Source organism: Dreissena polymorpha, chromosome 1 (genome assembly GCF_020536995.1).
Source record: "Dreissena polymorpha isolate Duluth1 chromosome 1, UMN_Dpol_1.0, whole genome shotgun sequence".
Classification (NCBI taxonomy): domain Eukaryota; kingdom Metazoa; phylum Mollusca; class Bivalvia; order Myida; family Dreissenidae; genus Dreissena; species Dreissena polymorpha.
The window spans coordinates 61,575,013-61,596,185 of NC_068355.1; the positions used below are offsets into that span (position 1 = coordinate 61,575,013).

The 21,173-nt window shown below is 33.9% G+C and overlaps 1 non-coding gene across 1 annotated transcript; it reads left to right on the top strand.

Moving 5' to 3' along the window:
- Window positions 1-6,124: 6,124 nt before the first annotated feature.
- On the top strand, window positions 6,125-6,214 carry Trnaf-gaa (transfer RNA phenylalanine (anticodon GAA)). Its single transcript is given in 2 exon segments — window positions 6,125-6,161; window positions 6,179-6,214. It is a non-coding gene; the product is annotated as a tRNA-Phe (tRNA).
- Window positions 6,215-21,173: the final 14,959 nt, after the last annotated feature.

The following is a 21,173-nucleotide window of genomic DNA, read 5'->3' on the forward strand; positions in this document are numbered from 1 at the left end:
GGCGACTTTAATGCTATAGTAAAAAGAACATGTACATGATTTGTTTTCACGCATGTATTATTCAATGAGAACTTTATCACACTATCTCTTACTTTGTTAAAATTGTTGATTAAATCTTTAAGCTTTTTTTTTCAATATATCAGAATCATATCCACATTACAGGTTTTACATCCAATCAATTAATACATAAACACTGACATTTTTCAGATTTCAGACTATTTTAAAAGGAAAGAAAAGAAAATTTTATTAACATTTCTAACGCTTCCTGTGCTCATTTATACAAAATGTCATTTATTATTTACGAACTAACAGTCTAGGGGAAGCAATCGCGATATATGAACACATCGGTACTTACTCATTTTCCTCCCCTTACGATCTTTTCACCTTTATACTTCAATGAATGAAACACCAAAGCAATCGCTTAAAAGTTTTCTTCCTCCTCTATCAGATACTTAATGCAATCATCTGAACCAGAAGTATATTTGTATTCACTAATGTAGGCTAGAAGCTTTATTGTAAACTTTATTGCTGAATAAATGTTGTTGTTGTTGTTGTTGTTGATACACAGTCCTGTATTTTTAAGTAGCGCAAATAGGGCATTTTGTAGACGCAATAATTTTTACCGGCCAATCGATTAACGGAACTTATTGACTTTATCGTTCTTTAATCTCTCCAAGCACTCCCAATTATCGGAAAATGATGCGATCAGGTGCAATTCAGACCATTGTCAGTAAACTTTCAAGTCGTGAGTTTACATGTTTAAACCCAATATCCATGCAGAGCTATCGTTCTGTGCTCTCACATACAATCTCTGCCATCGCAAGAAAACCCTACCAGATTTGGTAGGATTTTATTTTATTGGTTTTGGTATTATATTATGAAAAGTATTATAATTTTCTTTTATATTTTGAAAATACTTTAGGTAAATTATAAAAACAAATTACCTTAATAAAAAAAGCAAAAATAACAACTGTAAAATTATTGTGCCACGTGGCTAGGATATCATAACGAGGTTGATTATGAAGGCAGAAATTTGATCCAGCTATGCTTGCACCCGTTAAATCTCTTCGCGGTTGTTGGTTTTAACCATATATATCAATTTGTTTGTTTGAGATACCGAATGCAAATGTATTGCACCAAAATATAATTGACATTGCAGTAATAATCAAAGTTCCGTTTACCGTTGTCTGTTTAACCAGTAACCAAGTTTTAAAAGTCAGTGTTCATTATTGTCGAGAATCTGAGGTGAACAGCGATACACATGTTAAGAATTTTTTAATTATGAAACCCACTGCATTACTTCATCTATTGGTATGACAACATATACATTACGTAATTATCAGGGATCTAAAAATAATGACCCAACTCTACACAATTTTGTCAAAGATTACATTTGTTCATACTAGATAATGAAACACAACGTATTTTCTTTATTATCTATCTTCAAGTAGTCCCCAGTCTCATGATATTTTATATTTGTATTTAAGCGCAAAATTGATTGCTCTGAGATCATTGTTTTTATTCCAATCTTAACTTTTCGATTTTTTTCTTCACATGATTCACAAGGTTACTTAATATTTACAAAACATTTACTGACAACACATGCAAACAGAGACGTTTTTATCCGTTTTATAATTTAAACGCTCAACAATTATTTTGTTACATGCCCTTTAATTAATACCTTACACTTCAGAGACAAAATATATTATTTTCTCAATATGATCAAAATAAGCTTAATACCGATAATTGAAGGTCAGTGGTTGTTTAACATCCAACCAACGTTATAAAGTTCAGTCAGGCGAGTAAACGTATTTTATGATGTTGCCATGTTGACTTTGGAGTGATTGAAATGTTGGGAAAGGAAAATAATTGTCCTCGCATGAAACCACAGTGAACCACAAGGTGTTTCCTTTTTCAAAAATAGGCAATATAATTCCGATAAATTAATTCAAATCGTCGGGTAATTGCCGCCAAGATAAATGCCACACGAGTACTGCTTAAATATGCGAAATAATCCGTTAACGTCTTTCTGAATTCTTCGATATTGGATTGTTTATATCATCAAACATATTGAAAATCACGACCAATTGACACGAAGGTATTAAGTTAAAACCTCATTAAATGTCTGAGAATTGTATGATACAATCAGTTTGCTGTCGGTGCAGACACGTATACTTTTTTCTTTTTTTAACCAAAATTGTGTGTGTGTATATATATATATATATATATATATATATATATATATATATATATATATATATATATATATATATATATATATATATATATATTATATATAAACATATCCTGACGTTTAGAAAAAACATTGTTCCCTAGATTTGTGCATACATTGTTGTTATTGTCATCTGTGTTTCTCGCAGAACTACATTTTATTCCCAACATAGTCTTGCGTAGTTTCAATCCCTGGAAAATTACTTCAGTTGCAAAATATTCATTCCCGGAATTATTAATACTGCGACTATAATTACAACAGCGACTGACGTACAATTTTCGCTTAATGTTATATCTATAAATTTTTACCGACGAGAATTATTATGGAGTGTCTGTTGTTTTTTTTGACATGCATGACTTGAGTGCTTGTATTGTCTAAGCTCGATTGCCAATGGGACTCGCGAGTATCGAACAAGTAATATGACAACTGTATTAGTCGAGTTCTGAGAAAACCGGGCATAATGCATGTGCGTAAAGTGTCGTCCCAGATAAGTCTGTGCAGTCCGCACAGGCTAATCAAGGACGACACTTTCCGCCTTAACTGGATTTTCGTGTAGAAGAGACTTTCTTTAAACGAAAAATACCATTAAAGCGGAAAGTGTCGTCCCTGATTAGCCTGTGCGGACTGCACAGGCTAATCTGGGACGACACTTTACGCACATGCATTATGTCCAGTTTTCTAAGAACACGACTCACTGTATTAGTCAACGAGGGACAAGGGGGTGAACAATAATCACGAAACATTTATGACACGTGTTGTGTTGGTGAATATACTAAAAAAGAAACTGCAAGCATGGATACATTCATTAAGTCGGTTATTGGTATCATAACTTAGGAATTCAATATCGAGCCAATTCCTAAAGCCGTAGTAGTATTGTTTATTCAAACTTAAGCAAATATCTAGCCAATGACGAATGTATAGCTGGATATTGGGTATACGAACTTTGCGAATACCAACCAATGTCTCATTCTCAGCTGGGTATTGTATAAACAGATTAAGCAAATATAAACGTCAATTCGAACAGGAAGGCTGGTTTCAGACGTACACACCAAACCAACAGATAGGCACCTCTACCTGCACAAGGACTCGTCTCATACCGAGTCTACAAAAAAGGCCATCCCGTACGGCTTAGGTGTAAGGCTGAAACGAATATGTTCGGAAGAGACGGACTACACAAATCACAGAGAGGAGATCAAAGAGCAACTGCTGAAGCGAGGATACAATGGCCGAATCGTCGAGACAGAACTGAAGAAAGTTGATAGCAAAAAGCGAGATATGCTGCGTGCGAAGGTGCCTTCGAAAAGTACTTCCAGGGTACCGCTCGTTATCACTTTCTCCAGAGCGCTACCAAATGTCGGCCATATCCTCCGGAAAAACCTACCCACACTCCACACTTCCGATCTAATGAAAAACGTATTTCCCGAAAACCCGTTAGCAGCATTCAGAAGAAACTACAACCTGGAATACATATTGGTACATAAAAACTAGGGATGGCATCGAATACCAATATCGGTATTCGAATGTTCGCAAATTCATTCAATCGAATATTCGAATATTCGCATAAAACGGCTGGATTGATTTTTACCTTGTTATGTGTTAATTTACATTGGTTTGTAAGTTATATCCGTTTGCTAAATACGAGGCTGTTTATTAACGTTGTTATCGAATAATTGTATCGCTGTCGACTAATACTATGACCGATACTGTGATCGGGCACAAATAGAATGAAAAACACCGTGTCATAGAATTTTATTTTTTAATGATTCCACAGATTTGTAGCAGACCGCGCATATGTAAAACTAAGTTTACACACATTACACGTTGCGGTCTTCTTATCCACAGACCGTGTAAAGTATTCCATACTGCAGAAGGGGCTGGTGGCATTTTCAGATTTGAATTATGATTCCTTGATGATTGTTTAATTTATATCATCTGTTACTTTTGAGTAATTCACATATTTAAATGTCTGTTCAAACTGTGATCATGTAAACTAAATTATTATTCGCAAGTAAATTGAAGCCCTTTATTGGTACCTAATTGACAAACAACAGTTCGGGCCCTTTCCTATAGTAAGTATATTGCATTGCGCGATTTGAGTAATTCACACATTTTAATGGCTGTACATACTGTGATCACAAAACTTAATTATTATTCGCCAGTCAATTGAAACCGTTAATTGGCACCCCATTGGCAAACAACAGTCGGGGCCTTTCTTAGAGCGTGTATATTGCATTGCGCAATCAACACTGATACGGGCCGCGTTATCAGTTTGACACGAAGAACGTCACGTCAATCATGTTACTCCCAAGTGATTTCGGTTGCTTTTTAGTAAGCGATTCGCAGGTCATTAAATATTAGTGAAATTACGTTTGAAAAAAAAATGCGAATATGCGAATATCATTTTTATTATTCGAATGCTGACCATTCAATCGAATATTCGATTATTCGAATAATTTTGCCATCCCTAATAAAAACACAACCGAATGTTTTTCCGGGTTCCAAACAGGAGCGGACCTTGTGGGGCACAGAGATGCGCAATCTGTCCATACATGATGGAGGCCGATAAGTTCAGCGATACCACCGGCAAAACCTACAATGTGCGGAACGAGGGCACCTGCAAATCCACTAATGTAGTCTACGCTGTGCATTGCGAATGCTGCAAGACCTTCGTATACGTAGGGGAAACGGGAGATACCATATACCAACGACATCTACCTAGCCTGTCCCGGATACGGACTCGACACAATGACCAGGTTGTCGAGTACTTTTACACAAACGGCCACAGCGTCGCGAACGTCTGGGTCATGAAACTATAAAAATTCAACGGATCCCATGAGTACCGAAAGACCATTGAACAACTTTGGAAGCGCAAACTGAGGACTTTCAAACCATATGGACTGAACACAAAAGACTGATAAAATTGGCGCGCTAGGTAACGTTCAACAATATAACGTCACTTCCGCTAAACATGATATGCGTCACAAATAAATGCCGCTGAAGAAGACCGAGAGGTCGAAAGCTACGGCAAATTTAATAAAAGCGTTTTATTTTACACACACACACACACACACACACACACACAACACACACACACACACACACACACACACCACACACACACACACACACACACACACACACACACACACACCACACACACACACACACACACACACACACACACACACACACACACACACACACACACACACACACACACACACACACACACACACACACACACACACACACACACACACACACACACACACACACACACACACACACACACACACACACATATATAAACAACTCAAGCTTTTGATATCAGAAAAAAACTGTGTCTGCGAAAAGGTTAAGTTGTCTGATTGGCGTCGCTCTGGAAAGCGGCGACTAGTATGTAATGCATTTTTTTTCGCTTATGGGAGGAGAAGTTATTTTACGGATCAATGTATATATTATTGTTTTAAGAATATCTTGCATAGTGGTGATTTTTTGTGTAAATTAGTGTAAATAAGTACTGCATTTGTGCCTATTACATTTATTACAACATTGATTGCCAATAATGCAAAGCTAATTGTTTTAATTAATAACTGATCCACAACTGATCACAGGGGAAAGATCACAGGGACTGGGCAAATACGCGAAACTTTCTGGTTTTGTATAAAAACAAAACATAATCAAAATATATTTATTTTGTGGTTTTTCTAATTTGCTTATTTAGTGGATAATCAATGTCGAACGATATTTGACGACCTATCGCGCAAGCGAGTTTATTGGAAGGCGTTGTGGTACATGTACGAAAACTTACAATGTATTAGTTTATTTATAGACATATAATAACGATCGCTATACACAACTTCACCAAATAGCAGTACATAAATGATGTCAGCCGGAATAGCTCAGTTGGGAGAGCGTTAGACTGAAGTTGTTTACGCAACAATCATCTAAAGGCCCCCGGTTCAATCCCGGGTTCCGGCACGAACGGAACAGTTCTTACATCACTAAAATCTCTTATAAAAAATACACGTGTTTTTATATTAACAAATAAATGCAAACAACACATCTATTATCCATGTATTTTTATGGTTGTCAATCATAGGCCCTAAGTACTATCCCTAACCCATATAGAGCGCGAAGCGCGAAACGTATTATTGATTGTAACAATGAGTTGCCATAAAGGAAGCAGCCGCTTATCAAGGAGGAGCTGTGTCCCAGCAACCCGTTTCCCTAGAGTCAAGCATTCCTCGGAGATTTTTTTTAGGAACCACATATAGAGCGCAAAGCGCGACACGTATTACCATCCAGGTGGTATGGACCCTTTAGCATTATCCGACCATTACGTCCATAGTTATCTTCCTTAGAATTTGAGAAATTTTGAAATCGTTGTTCGAAGTCCAAAATTTTCATACGATTGTTCCAAAACTTGTACAGGTTATTTTTTATCAATGAGGACCCAACCCAAACTCTCTATATGAGCAATATCGGACCATAAGTCCAGAATTATGTCTCTTTGAATTTAAAAATGAAGTGAAAAAACTGCTTGGTTAGGTCATTATGTCACATCAGATTCTTTCCAAACTTACAGTGTCTTCATATAAATGAGCATTTTTACCTCATTAAAAATGAGAAACATCAGGACAATAAGTCCAGAATTTTTTTCTATTAAATTTGACAAAATAAACAATTTCCACTTGTTTAAAAGATTTCACAACTTTCGTCAGAATCTTTCCAAACTTGTTAAGTGTTTTTATATCAGTACTACTCGAACCCTATTGAAAATGATGTATATCGGAGCAGTAAATCTATCATGATCTTTTACTGAATTTCAAAGTATTGTGAAATGCAGCTTCTTTATGCAATTTACAGTTTGCATAAAAAAATTTATTTAAAACTTTTACAGTGTTTTCATATCAATGAGTACTCAACCCCTATCGTAAATGAGCAACGTAAGAATACGTTCAGAATCATCTCCTCTTAAAGTTGAGAAAAATATGAAATTATGCTTACAAGATAAAGCAGATATTTTAAAACCTACACAGTTCTGTTCCATTAATGAAAACTGCACACGGATGCCAGTAAAAAAGGAAACCAATGTAAAAAAAATAAATATGAAATATTTGGGGATTACAACACAAAATCATAGATTATGGTTATTTGGGGGTTATAACACAACATCATAAATAATGGTTATTTGGGGGTTATAACACAAAATTATAGATAATGGTTTTTCTATTTTGTTTAAAATAATCGGCCAATATATAAATATTTAGAAAAAAATCGTTCCATGTAACTTCATTCAGTGCCTATTACACTGAAATTCCCGACGCCCTTTGATGCTTTGCATCAATACTTATCTTGTATGTAACAGAAATACATTTACAGAGAACTTTTAGGAATTGTTTTCAAACAATACAAAATCCTAGTAAAAAATGATTATTTCCTGACAACGTCATGATTACACGGGCATTTACCACAGAGACAGGCGCGATATATTGACACTTAAAGTCCATCAGGAATAGTCAGACTACATAGCTAGGCTCGACATGTTGACATTTTAAATCCATCTTGAATTGTCCAACATTCATGGATTCACCGTATTTTGCTATATTGTTAGCGATAGATACACTCGGCTGGTTTAAGTTAACAATCTCATTTAAAAGTTAGAAACAGCACAACGAACAAAGGATAAACTGTCCCTTAAATAAGTTTTTGCTTTGTTCTTGAAAACGGACACTCTGTTTCATATGAATAAAAACACATTCGATGGGACTATTATATAGAAATTAATGGCAACTTAATTTTTACAAGGCATTCTCCGATATGTAATTCTAGTATGTGTATAAGCAAACGTCATGCGCATTGGTTCCCAGTTGATTTTGGTGGTACATAATTGACATTTTGATTAACTATTTTAAATTGACAGACTTAATTACAATCAATATGTGAAATTAGTATAATTACAAGTTATTGACAAGACACAAACTCACGGAGAGTGCTTCCAAGTATTTTCAAGTAATTCTATTTTTCTTTAAACCACAAATTGCTTTGCAATGGCCAATGTGATGAGATGGCAATGGTTTTGTTCATGTGTGTTAATTTATTGCGTTTTTTGTGTTGTTTCATGTTTGTTTTTTAATTTTTCACACAGTTTGGCAATCGGTTCTTTGTAACACATAAAGTTCATTGGGTAAAAATAAGGTGTACATATTGCATGTGCATCTAAAGTTTCACTTAAAAAACTTGTATGCATGATTGTCACATAAAAGAGATATAAGACACATAAACAACACTGCAGACATTGTCTTTTTGCCCATACATTCACTTTGAGATGCAAAAATTTACGCGCTTGTTTAGCATTTGTTTCTTGTGTTTGATTTTCATTACATTACTGTTCATTTCCAATACACATAATTTGTCTCTTTTCTGGAATATTTTCCCACTTAAATCTTCATCATTTTAAATACTTGCACGCACAAAAAAGTTCCGCCCTTCGACAGAGATTCGATTTATTGATTTACTGCCTTTGTATCTATTAATTAATATCCTGTTATATAAAAACATATTATTTAACCATTTATTGTTTAGCCTCAATGGCATTCTGCTTCAGCCAGTAACCAAATCACTTATATGGTCAAGAATATGGTAAACAATATTGAAGTATCACTTAATTTGTTTTGTCGCACAAACATATAGCTGCAGTAACACCTCTAATGCACCAACTTCAACCATTATCCTCTTCTATGTCAAGGTTTAAAACATCGTCGTATTAAAACATATTGATATTAGGGTATATTAAATAGTGCAATTTTAATCAGGAAATCATGTTTCCAAACAAATCATTATTTACAACCAAATATATCGTAGATTAGTATGCATTCAAACATGGTAATTCTTTGAATGTTGATGATCGTGTATCGTTATTCACAATGTTTAGTAAACATAGAAAATAGCATTTACTGCTCAAGCGCCAATTTAAGATATGGAGACATTCGAGTTTTAGAAAAGATGTTTTCCATATACAATATATTCTAAATAAACATAATATCATATAATTTCTATTGCAAGAAGAGATGTGTTTGTGAAACACTATGCATCCCCATATATTTGACCTTCGACCTTGAAGGATATTCAATATTGCAAAAGTTGTGACCAAGGTAAAAGTTTTGGGACAGACAGACACACACATTCAATGACAGACAGACATTCGTCGAAGGGCGGCATAAAAGGGGACTTCACGTTTCAAATAACTAATTTAATATATTAATACTAATATTTGCGAGAGAAGACAGAAGGATGGACGCTCATGAGATTTTCAGTGCATACTTTTCTGTAGAGCAGAGTTTAACTACAAATTTAGTATAATAAGTATTGCAAATGATGCATTTAAGCTGAGCAAATAAAGGAATATAACATTGCTGAAATGTCATCTTACTGTGAAAAAACTTTTATTTAAATATTTAAGTTGCAAATATATCTTTAACATTTTTTTCTTAAATTAAAAAAAACATCTGCTGGTGAAGTTGATTGAAAGGTGTAGTAATACATAATTCATTACACAATACCACTACAATTTCATAATAAAGGAATATTAAAATAAATATGATACAATTTATTGTCACCTGTTATTGATTACTATTCTGGTTTGATCACTGATACGTGAACACATCCAAGGGTACTACATGCACATATCAGCACAACGTTACTGCTGGGTATTTGTAAAATGATTCACAATTGATTAACGGAATCCGAGTCGATTATCTGAAACACACAATTCGAGCTTAACACTCATATACAGTTAAAAAGTAAAATCATTGCAATATAAAGAAGTGAAACTCCAGCTGCTGGAGCAGTATTGAATTTTCATTAAAAACAATTAGTTGGTCCTTTATTTAAGGCAAGTGACCGATTGCCCAAACAGTACAAAACAGCACAATACAGCACAATACAAACCAACATAAACACAAATATGAATAAAGCTGGGGTCACCGCCTTGGAACGGTCAATGCAAAGCATTGGGGGTTTAAACCTGGTTATAGAGCGCTCAACCTCACACTTGGCCCAGCAATATTCATAATACATTTAAGTGTAAATAAAATTTAACGTCATAGCATTGTAACTCAAATTAAACAATAATAAAAGGGAATTCAAACGCATTCAATTTAATTACTATTTAATTACTCAATTGCATTGAAGATACAAGAGTAACAGAATTACAACTTTTTGACGAACGATCAAATAAAACTATTAACAATAGTCAACTACATTCCTTCTTTATAGAAAAGATTTGAGAATATAGAATCATAGAGTTAATATCTCAGATAATCATCGCGCAAATACAGGAAGAAGCAGCAATAATGGGTGTAAAATTCCATATTACATAGCTTGGTTGTTTATGTGACTGCTAAACAAAATGAAAATAATTAAATCAAACAAGAAACGCCTATCAGAGAGAAAATATAAATAAAATGGAACGTTATAAACCCAATGACCTATGCATGTAGATTACAACTGGGAAAGTCCGTCGTATGGCATGTTATACCTAAAGGAGCTAGAAATAGTTTTTTTCACTGACAATAATTTCTGAGGTGAAATAACTATCGGGTATTATTTCGCATGATATGTCTTTTGGCGGATTATCATACAAGCATATTTATTTTATTACTTAAACGAAGCCTGTTGCCTGTTAGTAGTTTGAAATTTAAATAATAACTTTTTGTTTTAGAGAGCAGTATATGCATTCCATAGACATTTGGTATAATCATAACCTAAGACGTTACCTGTTCATTGTATTTATCCACATTGGTATGGTTTTATTATATATTTATGTTTGTCGACTACTATGTTTGTTGTTTTGAGTTTTTCAACAGCCATTAACTACTGACTATTGGTTTCATGTAAATAGTTGTCTTTGATAGACAAATACACTTATCGTTTCCTATCTGCCTTCGTTCGTGTTATTTCACAATAGGCATATTCACGATCAATATATTAAACTCATTATTTATCATCACAATCCAACGACATCTCAAGAACGAAACATTATTTTAAAATTCAATACAATTAATATGTCCAGATAAATCACAGACAAACGTAATTCAAAAGTAGATTGGTTCAAACAAGATCTAAACGCACCTTAACCACATATACAAACACGGATCGTCTGAATTTAAACGTACAGCTCTTCGGGCGAGAACACCATCCTTTTCATTATGAAACGTTTTGAAACAAATTCATATCACCTTGTGCGCCTTCAGAGTATCGCAAACGGTGCAGATTGGTTAACGGAATAATTTTCACCGGCCGATCGATTAACAGAATTTATTAACAACATGGTCCTGATATTTCTCACAGCAATCCCAATTATTGGAAACTGATGCGATCAGGCGAAATTCGGATCATTGTCAGTTAACTTTCAAGTCAAGAGTCCACATGTTTTTACAATCTTTTTTGTTGTTATAACTCCCTAAGGCAAAAAAATGAATCAATACCGCATTAACACCTAATATAATTATTGAAGACGCTTGAACGCATGTCATAGACTGACTGAGTGTACATATGAACATATTTTAAGTCAGATAATGGCAGGCAGGCAGGCAGGCAGGCAGGCAGGCAGGCAGGCAGGCAGGCAGGCAGGCAGGCAGGCAGGCAGGCAGGCGGACGGACGGACAGACGGACGGACAGACAGACAGACAGACAGACAGACAGACAGACAGACAGACAGACAGACAGACAGACAGACAGACAGACAGACAGACAGACAGACAGACAGACATGTTATTCCAGACTTGTACATAGTACATCGTCTAAACACGTACATTTACAAAGAAAATGTCAACATGATAAGACATTCTCATTTCCGTTTTTCCGCGGAAAAAAATATGCACATAAATTTACGACACCAGTCAACCGAGGGATGTTCTGTTCTTGACAATTGACAATCTCGTTGATATAAAATACACATTATACGGGAAATTCATATAAAATAATAAAAAGTTCATTATTTTTCGATATTGGATTCTAGTATTTGTTTAAGAAAACATAATGCTTATTGAATGCCATTTGGAGTACATACTTCACATATTGATGAACTTTTTCTTTGCATTTTTTGTAGTAGACAGACTTGATTGCAATGAGAAATTGCGATCAGTATAATTACTGGTTATTGACAAGCCACATATTCATGCGGAGAGCTACTAAGTATTTGTGGGAATTCTGTGTCTTTGAGTATTGTTGACAAAATTGATTTTCTTTCAACCCCAATTTGCTGTACAATTAATGTTCAAATGCGAAGACACCGGTTTTATCGGTGTGTGTCGATTTATTTTTGAATTAGCGTGGAGTGTTTCGTGATATTGTACTTTGTCAAAAATGATGGACCATGTACCATAATAAAGTCTTTCTCCTGTTGGTACAGTTGACGTTTCACTTTATTTAAACGTATATGCATGATTGTCCTAAAAAAATATTGCACACATATAAATGCCTATCTTCAAATATTGTACATTTTAAGATCCATGAATTAACTGTACGTTGCATGAATTCACGCGTTTGGTTATTATGGAGTCCACTGTTTGACTGTCATTTGAGTTTAGTGTATCTCTCACAAACATCGAATGGTCCTTCTCCTCTCTGGTATAGTCTCGCATATATATCGCTCTCATTTGTAAATAAGCCCACGCAAAAGAAATTCACCTCTCGACAGATATTCGATTCGTTGATTAACTGACTTGTGTATATATTTCTTAATACCCCTGTAGATGAAACCATGTTTTCCACACTTTATTGTAAAACTCTTATAAATAATAAGGTTCAAATCCGTAACAAAATAGCCTGCATTGTGAATAATACGATACACAAACCTAAGTATTACTTTGGAAACTTACAAAAACATATAGCTGGCCACAACATAGTTCTATTCACCAAAATTATTGTCCTCCTTTATGTCCATGTTCACAAAAATCGTCGTTTTAAACAAATAGGAGAAATATAAAGAATAAAGATACTAAAGCAAGTTTAAGAACGCAATGATGTTCCAGTCCAACTATTTTGTAACCTAATTTATATTTGATTAGTAAACACGCATGTATGATAATGCTCGGCATGTTGTTGATACTGTTATGTTATATTATGATGGTTTGTATATTATGATGTTTGACATTAATATAAGATAGCATTTACTGCCCAAACACGAACAAAACACATAGGGTAATTAGAGTTCCACAGAAGTTTGTTTCCAAATAGTGAATACTCATTTATCCTGTCACATGCCTTTAAATCAGCCCGATAACCAGGTAACCAAATAGCTCAAAAGATATAAGGCTAGTTGACCACGTGACCTCGAATATCTGTCAGTCGCTCTCCGCGCATGCGCATGCCTTTACTATTTTCTATTAATAAAATATACTTTTTTTTCTATTAATAAAATACCGAATACATGTTAAGTACTGCTTTTTTAAACAAGATATTTTAAACAGCATAATTTCGTCTGTATGTATTGAATTAATAACGAGTAACTCGATTTATGTGTTGTTTAACAAGATGGAAGCTAGCCTAAGCGCTTTGCCTTACGTGACGACACAATATTTTTATTCGCGCGTGGTGTTTCCCATATTAAATATTTAAACACAAAATACTCGAACATTAGATATTTTATAAACATTTCAACGAATGTTGTAAATGTGACATGATAAATAGAATAATATGTTGGTGACGTGGATGGAGAATTGTTATCTGGCTCGTTGCCGAAGGCTCACCCGATAAATTTCTCCGACTTGCCGGATATCCATTCTCCATTCACGTCACCAACCTATTATTCTCTATATAATGGGATGTCTTGGTTGAAAAGGGGATTTAATGTTTGAAATAATTCATATAAAATGATACAATACGCACATTCACATCATCTTTAAATATCAAAGTAATGTTTAAATGCATGTAAGTTTGAATGTTGTACGTTGTAAAGTGTAAAAGAACGCCTTCCTACACATTTGTGTCTAAGTACAATTGGACAGGCAGACTGACAAACTTCCATGAGGATTATGAAATGTCATTTTTCTTCCGAGCAGGTATTATAAACAAATTACGCGTAAAAAGTATTGCAAAAGTGAACTAAAGCTCATCAACTGAAGGACTATTACGTTTCTTAAAATTTCGACCTAATGTGAGAATGTTTTCACTTCATATATACTTGCTTAAAATTCGCACATCAAAATGCATCTACCGGAAATAAAGGTGCGATAATACATAACTCATGATACAATATGAACACGGTTTAAAAATAAATGAATATTTACAGAAATTAATACAATTTTAGTCTTCAGATATTGAAATTCTGTGTTATTTTTCAGGTTTGCTCACGGATACGTAAACATCGATGGGTAAACATCGTGATGCCATGTATTGATCGTATAAACACATATCAAGATACAGATTGTCTAGACAACATGTACTGATGCAAACCGCAAACCTGTTGTGCTTATACACATATAAGCACAACATTACCGCTCGATATTTATAGATAGATTTACTAATTAATTCACGGATATTGGTCCTTCACCGGAATATTATAATTGTATGTAATTTTTATGTTATCATTTAAAAGAACCATACATTTGGTTATCTGTTACTAGTATAAAATAAATATTATCATATTAAGTTAAAGAGAACAGTTTATAATACCAAGAGTCCCGTGAACATTGAATCCACATTTCAATGGTTTTCGTAATTTATGCATGTTTTTCTTATTAGAGCATATGCCAACCAATCAACTTTCTTCATAACTTCTGTTGTGGTATGGCATTTCTCTGCACCAATCATTTACTTTTAACTATTGTTTTCCTTTGAGTGTTTGTCCTTGTAAGACAAATCACAGGTGGTTAGCGTGTGGCTATGATATTAATTAGTGAAAACATCATTTTGAATGATAAATAATCATATTATAACGAAAAATTAACTTTTCTGAAAAAAAATAATTTCACTATCAAATATATATATAACAAGGTATGCAACTCAAAATCAGCCCAAAACGGGGTGCATCGCTTTTAACAGACATTTCTTCATCAATTGTGCAGCGATTTTCACGATTTCGGTCTTATTCAACGCTCTCCAAACTTTACATGTTCTTGCATCTGATTGAGATCTATTATGCAAACCAGTTACCGGTATGAGGCATTAGGTCTAAGTCACAAGGTCAAGGCTAACACATACAGTAAGCATTTGTTGAATGCATCTTGGTTTGTTTGTATATTTATGTGTTTAGTAATAAGTTATAACATTTAAATGTATAATAGGGGAATAATGAAAAAACAGCGGAGTGCTTAAAACTGTACTATAGAAAAATATATGGATTAATAAATAATGGTAAGATGTTACTAGTGCTGTAAGGAGATTGGTTATATTTTAAATATTAATCCTATTTTTAATGTGTATTTATGCTGTGATTTTGCTTTTCAGATAATTGTCAAGTTGGACTGATGGGTCCTAAAAAGCACGGGTGCTCTGCACAGTCATTGGCAAAGAGGCTAAAGCGGATACTTTAATATATTATTACATTATCGTTATCCTATTATTGTTAAATGTTGCCATACTATGTTATTTACCAAAAATTTAACTTCATATCTAGTATTGTCTTCCATTTCTTTACCATTTTTATCCCAGAGGTACTTGTTTATGTTATACTTTTTATGGATGTTTTTATATATTTTTACATTATTGTGATCCTATTATTAGCAAATGCATTCCAGAGGTACTTGTTTATGTTTAGTTGTCATTTTTATGCCCCCGGATCGAATGATCGGGGCATATTGATTTTGGCCTGTCTGTCATTCTGTCTCAAAACTTTAATCTTAGTGAAAGTTTTTGATACCTTTTGCAATATTTAAGATAGAAACTTGATATTTGGCATGCATGTGTATCTCATGGAGCTGCACATTTTGAGTGGTGAAAGGTCAAGGTCATCGTTCAAGGTAAAAAAAAGCTAATCCAAGGAAGTAATAAGCTTAAAGGGAGATAATTATCTGTACCTGCCAAATGATAAAAAAATCAAAGCGGCACAATAGGGGACATTGTTCCTGACAAACACATCTCTTGTTATAAATACAATTATATAAAGTTCTGTTTTTTTTAGGACCTTAGTTATAAAAATATTTTCTAGTCATACATAAAATGTTTTATTCATAAGCATATATGTAATATTTTTATACAGTTTGTACATTATTGTGATTCTATTGTTGTTAAATGTTATCATATTATGTTATTTCCCAAAAAGGTATCTTGAGTTTATCAATAAATTGCTTGTATTGAGTATTTGTGTTTGTTTTATATAACCAATAATACAGAGGAATCCATTTCAAATCAAAACATAAATACTTTCCAACAGCTTTATTCTCCTGTGTACAGACACACACCCTATGTTGTTTTTTTAAATTGTCAGACAGTTACTAAACTGAAACAAACAAACCTATCTGATGTTTTATTTAATACATGCATCATTTGTTTTGACAGTCAAAAATAATTGTTGACAGTCAAAATAAGTTTTGAGATGATCCCTGACCTACATCTTCCCAATAGTCCGACTGATCCGAAACTAACACACTCGATTCAGAACTTTATGCAAGTGAATAAGTTCAAATTGGCATCAGAAATGTATTGGTAAGTAATAATAAATTAATATGGCCTGAAAGATGAAATATTTTGCCTCAACAATCCAAGTATTTTGAAAGCAATTGCTTTCTTTTAAAATTTTAACACCATTATGTACGCTAGCGATACGGAACTACCCGACCGACTGAGAATAAGTATTTCCAGATAACTTATTTAGAACAGAAACATTCATCAGAGAGTCACTCAGTTCAAACAAACTATCAACGCACCTAAACCACGTATACATATACACACACAGACTCAATCTCTTGCACGACGGTTACATTACATTCACCTCTGTGTTGGGCTCAGAACGGACTATTGTTATGAAAGCGTCTCATTCATGTCATGATCATACCAAGCGTTCATCATTGAGGTTACAGTATACTAAACAATCTCTCGCACGACGGTTACATTGCATTCACGTCATTAAAGAAAATCATCTCATACCATGATATCTTATATCAGTCTTAATTCATTATTATAAAATTAATATGGTTTCCTGATGTTAAGAAACCAACATACATGCACACGTCGAAGCAATTCCTAACGTCTCTCAATAAACATTATGTTCAATTGTTGACATTTGTAAAGTGCGTGAAATGATTCCATCTGCGTAAATGGGCAATAAAATAGTTCCAAAGAGTTGCATTAAAACTCGCAAGTTTTTGCACGGTTTATCGTACATTTAAAAGACATATTTCTAAATTTAATGCATGCGATCTTATATATATATTCAATTATACATTGAATGCGTTTGTTCGGTTTTAGCTTTTTATAGACAAAATGGCGTGCTGAGCCTTTCGCAGAGTTGTATGTGAGAGCAAGGAACGACAACTCTGCGTGGAGATTGACACAGACTTTCCGATTTGAAGTTACAACACGCCCGAATTTCGTGGCTATTACAATCATTTATAGCTGTGTGTATTTTTGAATACATGTCACACTGTACGTCTTCAAAGTACCGAAAACAATGAAGGTTTGCAAACGCAATGATTTTCAACGGTCAATCGATTAATGGACTTTATTTACAGAATGATCCTGATATCTCTAACATCAGTCCAAATTATTGAAAACTTATGCGATCAGACTCAATCCAGAATATTGTCAGTAAATCTTCAAGTCATGACTTATTCAGTATCATTTTACAAGTCCCATTGTTTTTCCCACATGTCTGATTTTCTGTTATTCGTTTCCATTGATTACAATGAATTTGTTGTCTAGACAATCTGTATCTTGATATGTGTTAATACGATCAATACATGGCATCACGAATGCAGTTGCTCTCCTGGACATCTGACCGGTAAAACAAGGATACAACTGATTTGTCTAATGTACGTTACCACACATGCTCATACTTTTATAAATAGTAATTTCAGTTGTATGATACATGGAGACAAATAATAAGAGGGGGTGGGATCTCAGCGACGTCAACACAAACCAAACAATTACGGATTAAAGTGTTACATGCTAACCAATGAATGAGCATTTCATGTATTTAACAAGCACGTCAGACGTTTGTGTACTACACCTACTTCATAGTCTAGGAATTGATTTTAGTCAACGAAAATACCAGATTGCTAATTTCATCGTTTCGCGCTACTTACCCTTATTTATTTAATAGTTTGTCTTTCTCGTTTCGTATCATTAACAAATAGTTATATTCATCCACTGTTCTGTCCGTAGTGTTATTTCAATAGTTAACATTCATTTGATTGTACAACATGCAAAACAACTTTTCAATTTTCAGTTTCTGTGAAAACCGGGCTTTATACATGCGCGTAAAATATCGTCCCATATTAGCCCGAAACACCACAATCAGGGACGACACTTTCCGCCTACACTGAAGTTTGGTTGAACAGAGATTTATTTTAAACAAAAACAGGATTTTAAACAAGCGTAAAGAGTCCTCCCTGATTAGCCCATGTGGACTGCACCTGCTAATCAAGGACGACACTTTGCGCACGCGCATTAAGGCCGATATTCACAGAGCGCGCATCATATTATGCTTACATGCTCTAAAGCTTTGAAAGAGACTATGAGCCGTGTGCCGTATCAGATCTATTTGAATAATTAATTGACACACATCGTGAATATGAATTACTATGTATCACACAATGAGTCCTGCATACTAGAAATACATTATTTCATACATAATAAATTATAAAGCGAAATGTCATAATAAGTTGAATGTGCTGATCAGTGAGTAAGAGTACTTATTTGTCATGGTCTGTTAATCCAATAACTTAAATATTAAAAATTTAACATTAAAGCATTCATTTTGTTATGCCCTGTAGCTGCGGCTTGCATTTCTCAAAGTATGATATGTTTGCTTTTCGATTATAAAAAAAGCAACGCATGAGCTAGATATATATATTCATTAAGTTTTAATTAAGCTTGCTCCAACAAGTTCAACACACCCATGAAGAATCTAAAAAAAAGACTTGTAGAATTGAACATCTACAGTGTATCTTACGAATATGAAGTGACTTAATTACGTTGTCCTCGTAAAATGTGTGAACATAATATAAATTCAAAGTGTTAAAACCATTAAAATTGATTGAAAAGGATATATATTGCGTTGTGTTTATAATGTGTATAAACATTTACATTTAATAAACGATAAACAGTATAAAACTTGCAGCAATACATACATACATACATATATATATATATATATATATATATATATATATATATATATATATATATATATATATATATATATATATATATATATATATATATATATATATAATATATAAATTTGTCCAATTTAACATGTATACACTCACGTTTTTCAAATGTTAAATTTAAATCTACAATTTAATTTAGTTTATTTGGCATTTTTGTTGTTGTTATACAATCGCATTTCGGTTCTGAAAGATGAATACATGCAATGGACACTTAACCGAGAGGGTTTTTTAAATAATGAATGTACATACCATATAAATTCACCATTTTAATAAGTACATACTCGATTTGATACTATCGGAATGGATTTGCCAGATGAAAGACACTTGATCAAAAGAAACCCGATATGATACGAAAATAATTAATCGCACATTATTTATCCGTTGCTTTATAAATTTACAAGATATTAAGTATTGATGCAAAGCATCAAAGGGCGTCGGGAATTTCAGTGTAAAAGGCACTCAATGAAGTTACATGGACCGTTTTTTTTCAACTGTTAATATTAATATATTGGCCGATTATTTTAAACAAAATAAAAAAAAGATACTGGTATAACCATTATCTCTGATTTTGTGTTATAACCCCTAAACAACCATTATATATGATGTTGTGTTATAGCCCCGAAATGACTATTACATGTATCTATGATTTGGTGTTGTAACCCCCAAATATTTTATAGTTCATTCTATTTACATTGGTTTCCTTTTTTTACTGGCATCCGTGTGCAGTTTTCATTAATGGAACAGCACTTTAAAAAATCTGCTTCATCTTGTAAGCGTAATTTCATATTTTTCTCAACTTCAAGGGGAGATGATTCTGAACTTATTCTTACGTTGCTCATTTACGATAGGGGTTGAGTACTCATTGATATGAAAACAATGTAAAAGTTTTAATGTGTTTACACCCCCCCCCCCGAACACACACACTCTCACACATATATTTCATGGACATAATACAAACAAAAAATGGTTATAATAAAACAGCATATTTATTTAAACTAAAATATCTACATCAAAGCAAAAGGTTAACATAGAACACAAATAAAATAATTTGATTCCCCTGGGGCTCGAACTTTGGGCCTATCACATGTGAAGCGAGCGTGTAACCACTACACTACGGGAACGCTTGAAAAATCACATTCTAACTAAGATATCAATAAGCTATTAATAGTCGGTTTAAATGTAAACCCAGACGTTTAAACGGTTGATAGTGAGCGGGGTTAAAGGTCCATACCAAAGGGTCCATACCACTGGCAAGATACGGGTCAGGCCTGCGGTCGTCTATATGTGGTTCTTAAAATATCCTGTAGGATGACTTACAAGTAATGAGACTGGGGTGCTGTGATGGTGCTCCTCATTGATAAGCGGCTGCTTCCTTTATCAAGACTCACTATTACAATTAATAATACGTGTCGCGCTTCGCGCTCTATAGCGCCTTTATTAGTAACTAGGTGGTTGCTAGGATAGTGGAACAAAGAAGTTATGTTTTTATACAAAACCAGAAAGTTTCACCGGTTCGCGTATTTGCCCAGTCCCTGTGATATTTTATCATTGCCCAGTCCCTGTGATCAGTTTTTAATTAAAAGAATTAGCTTTGCATTATT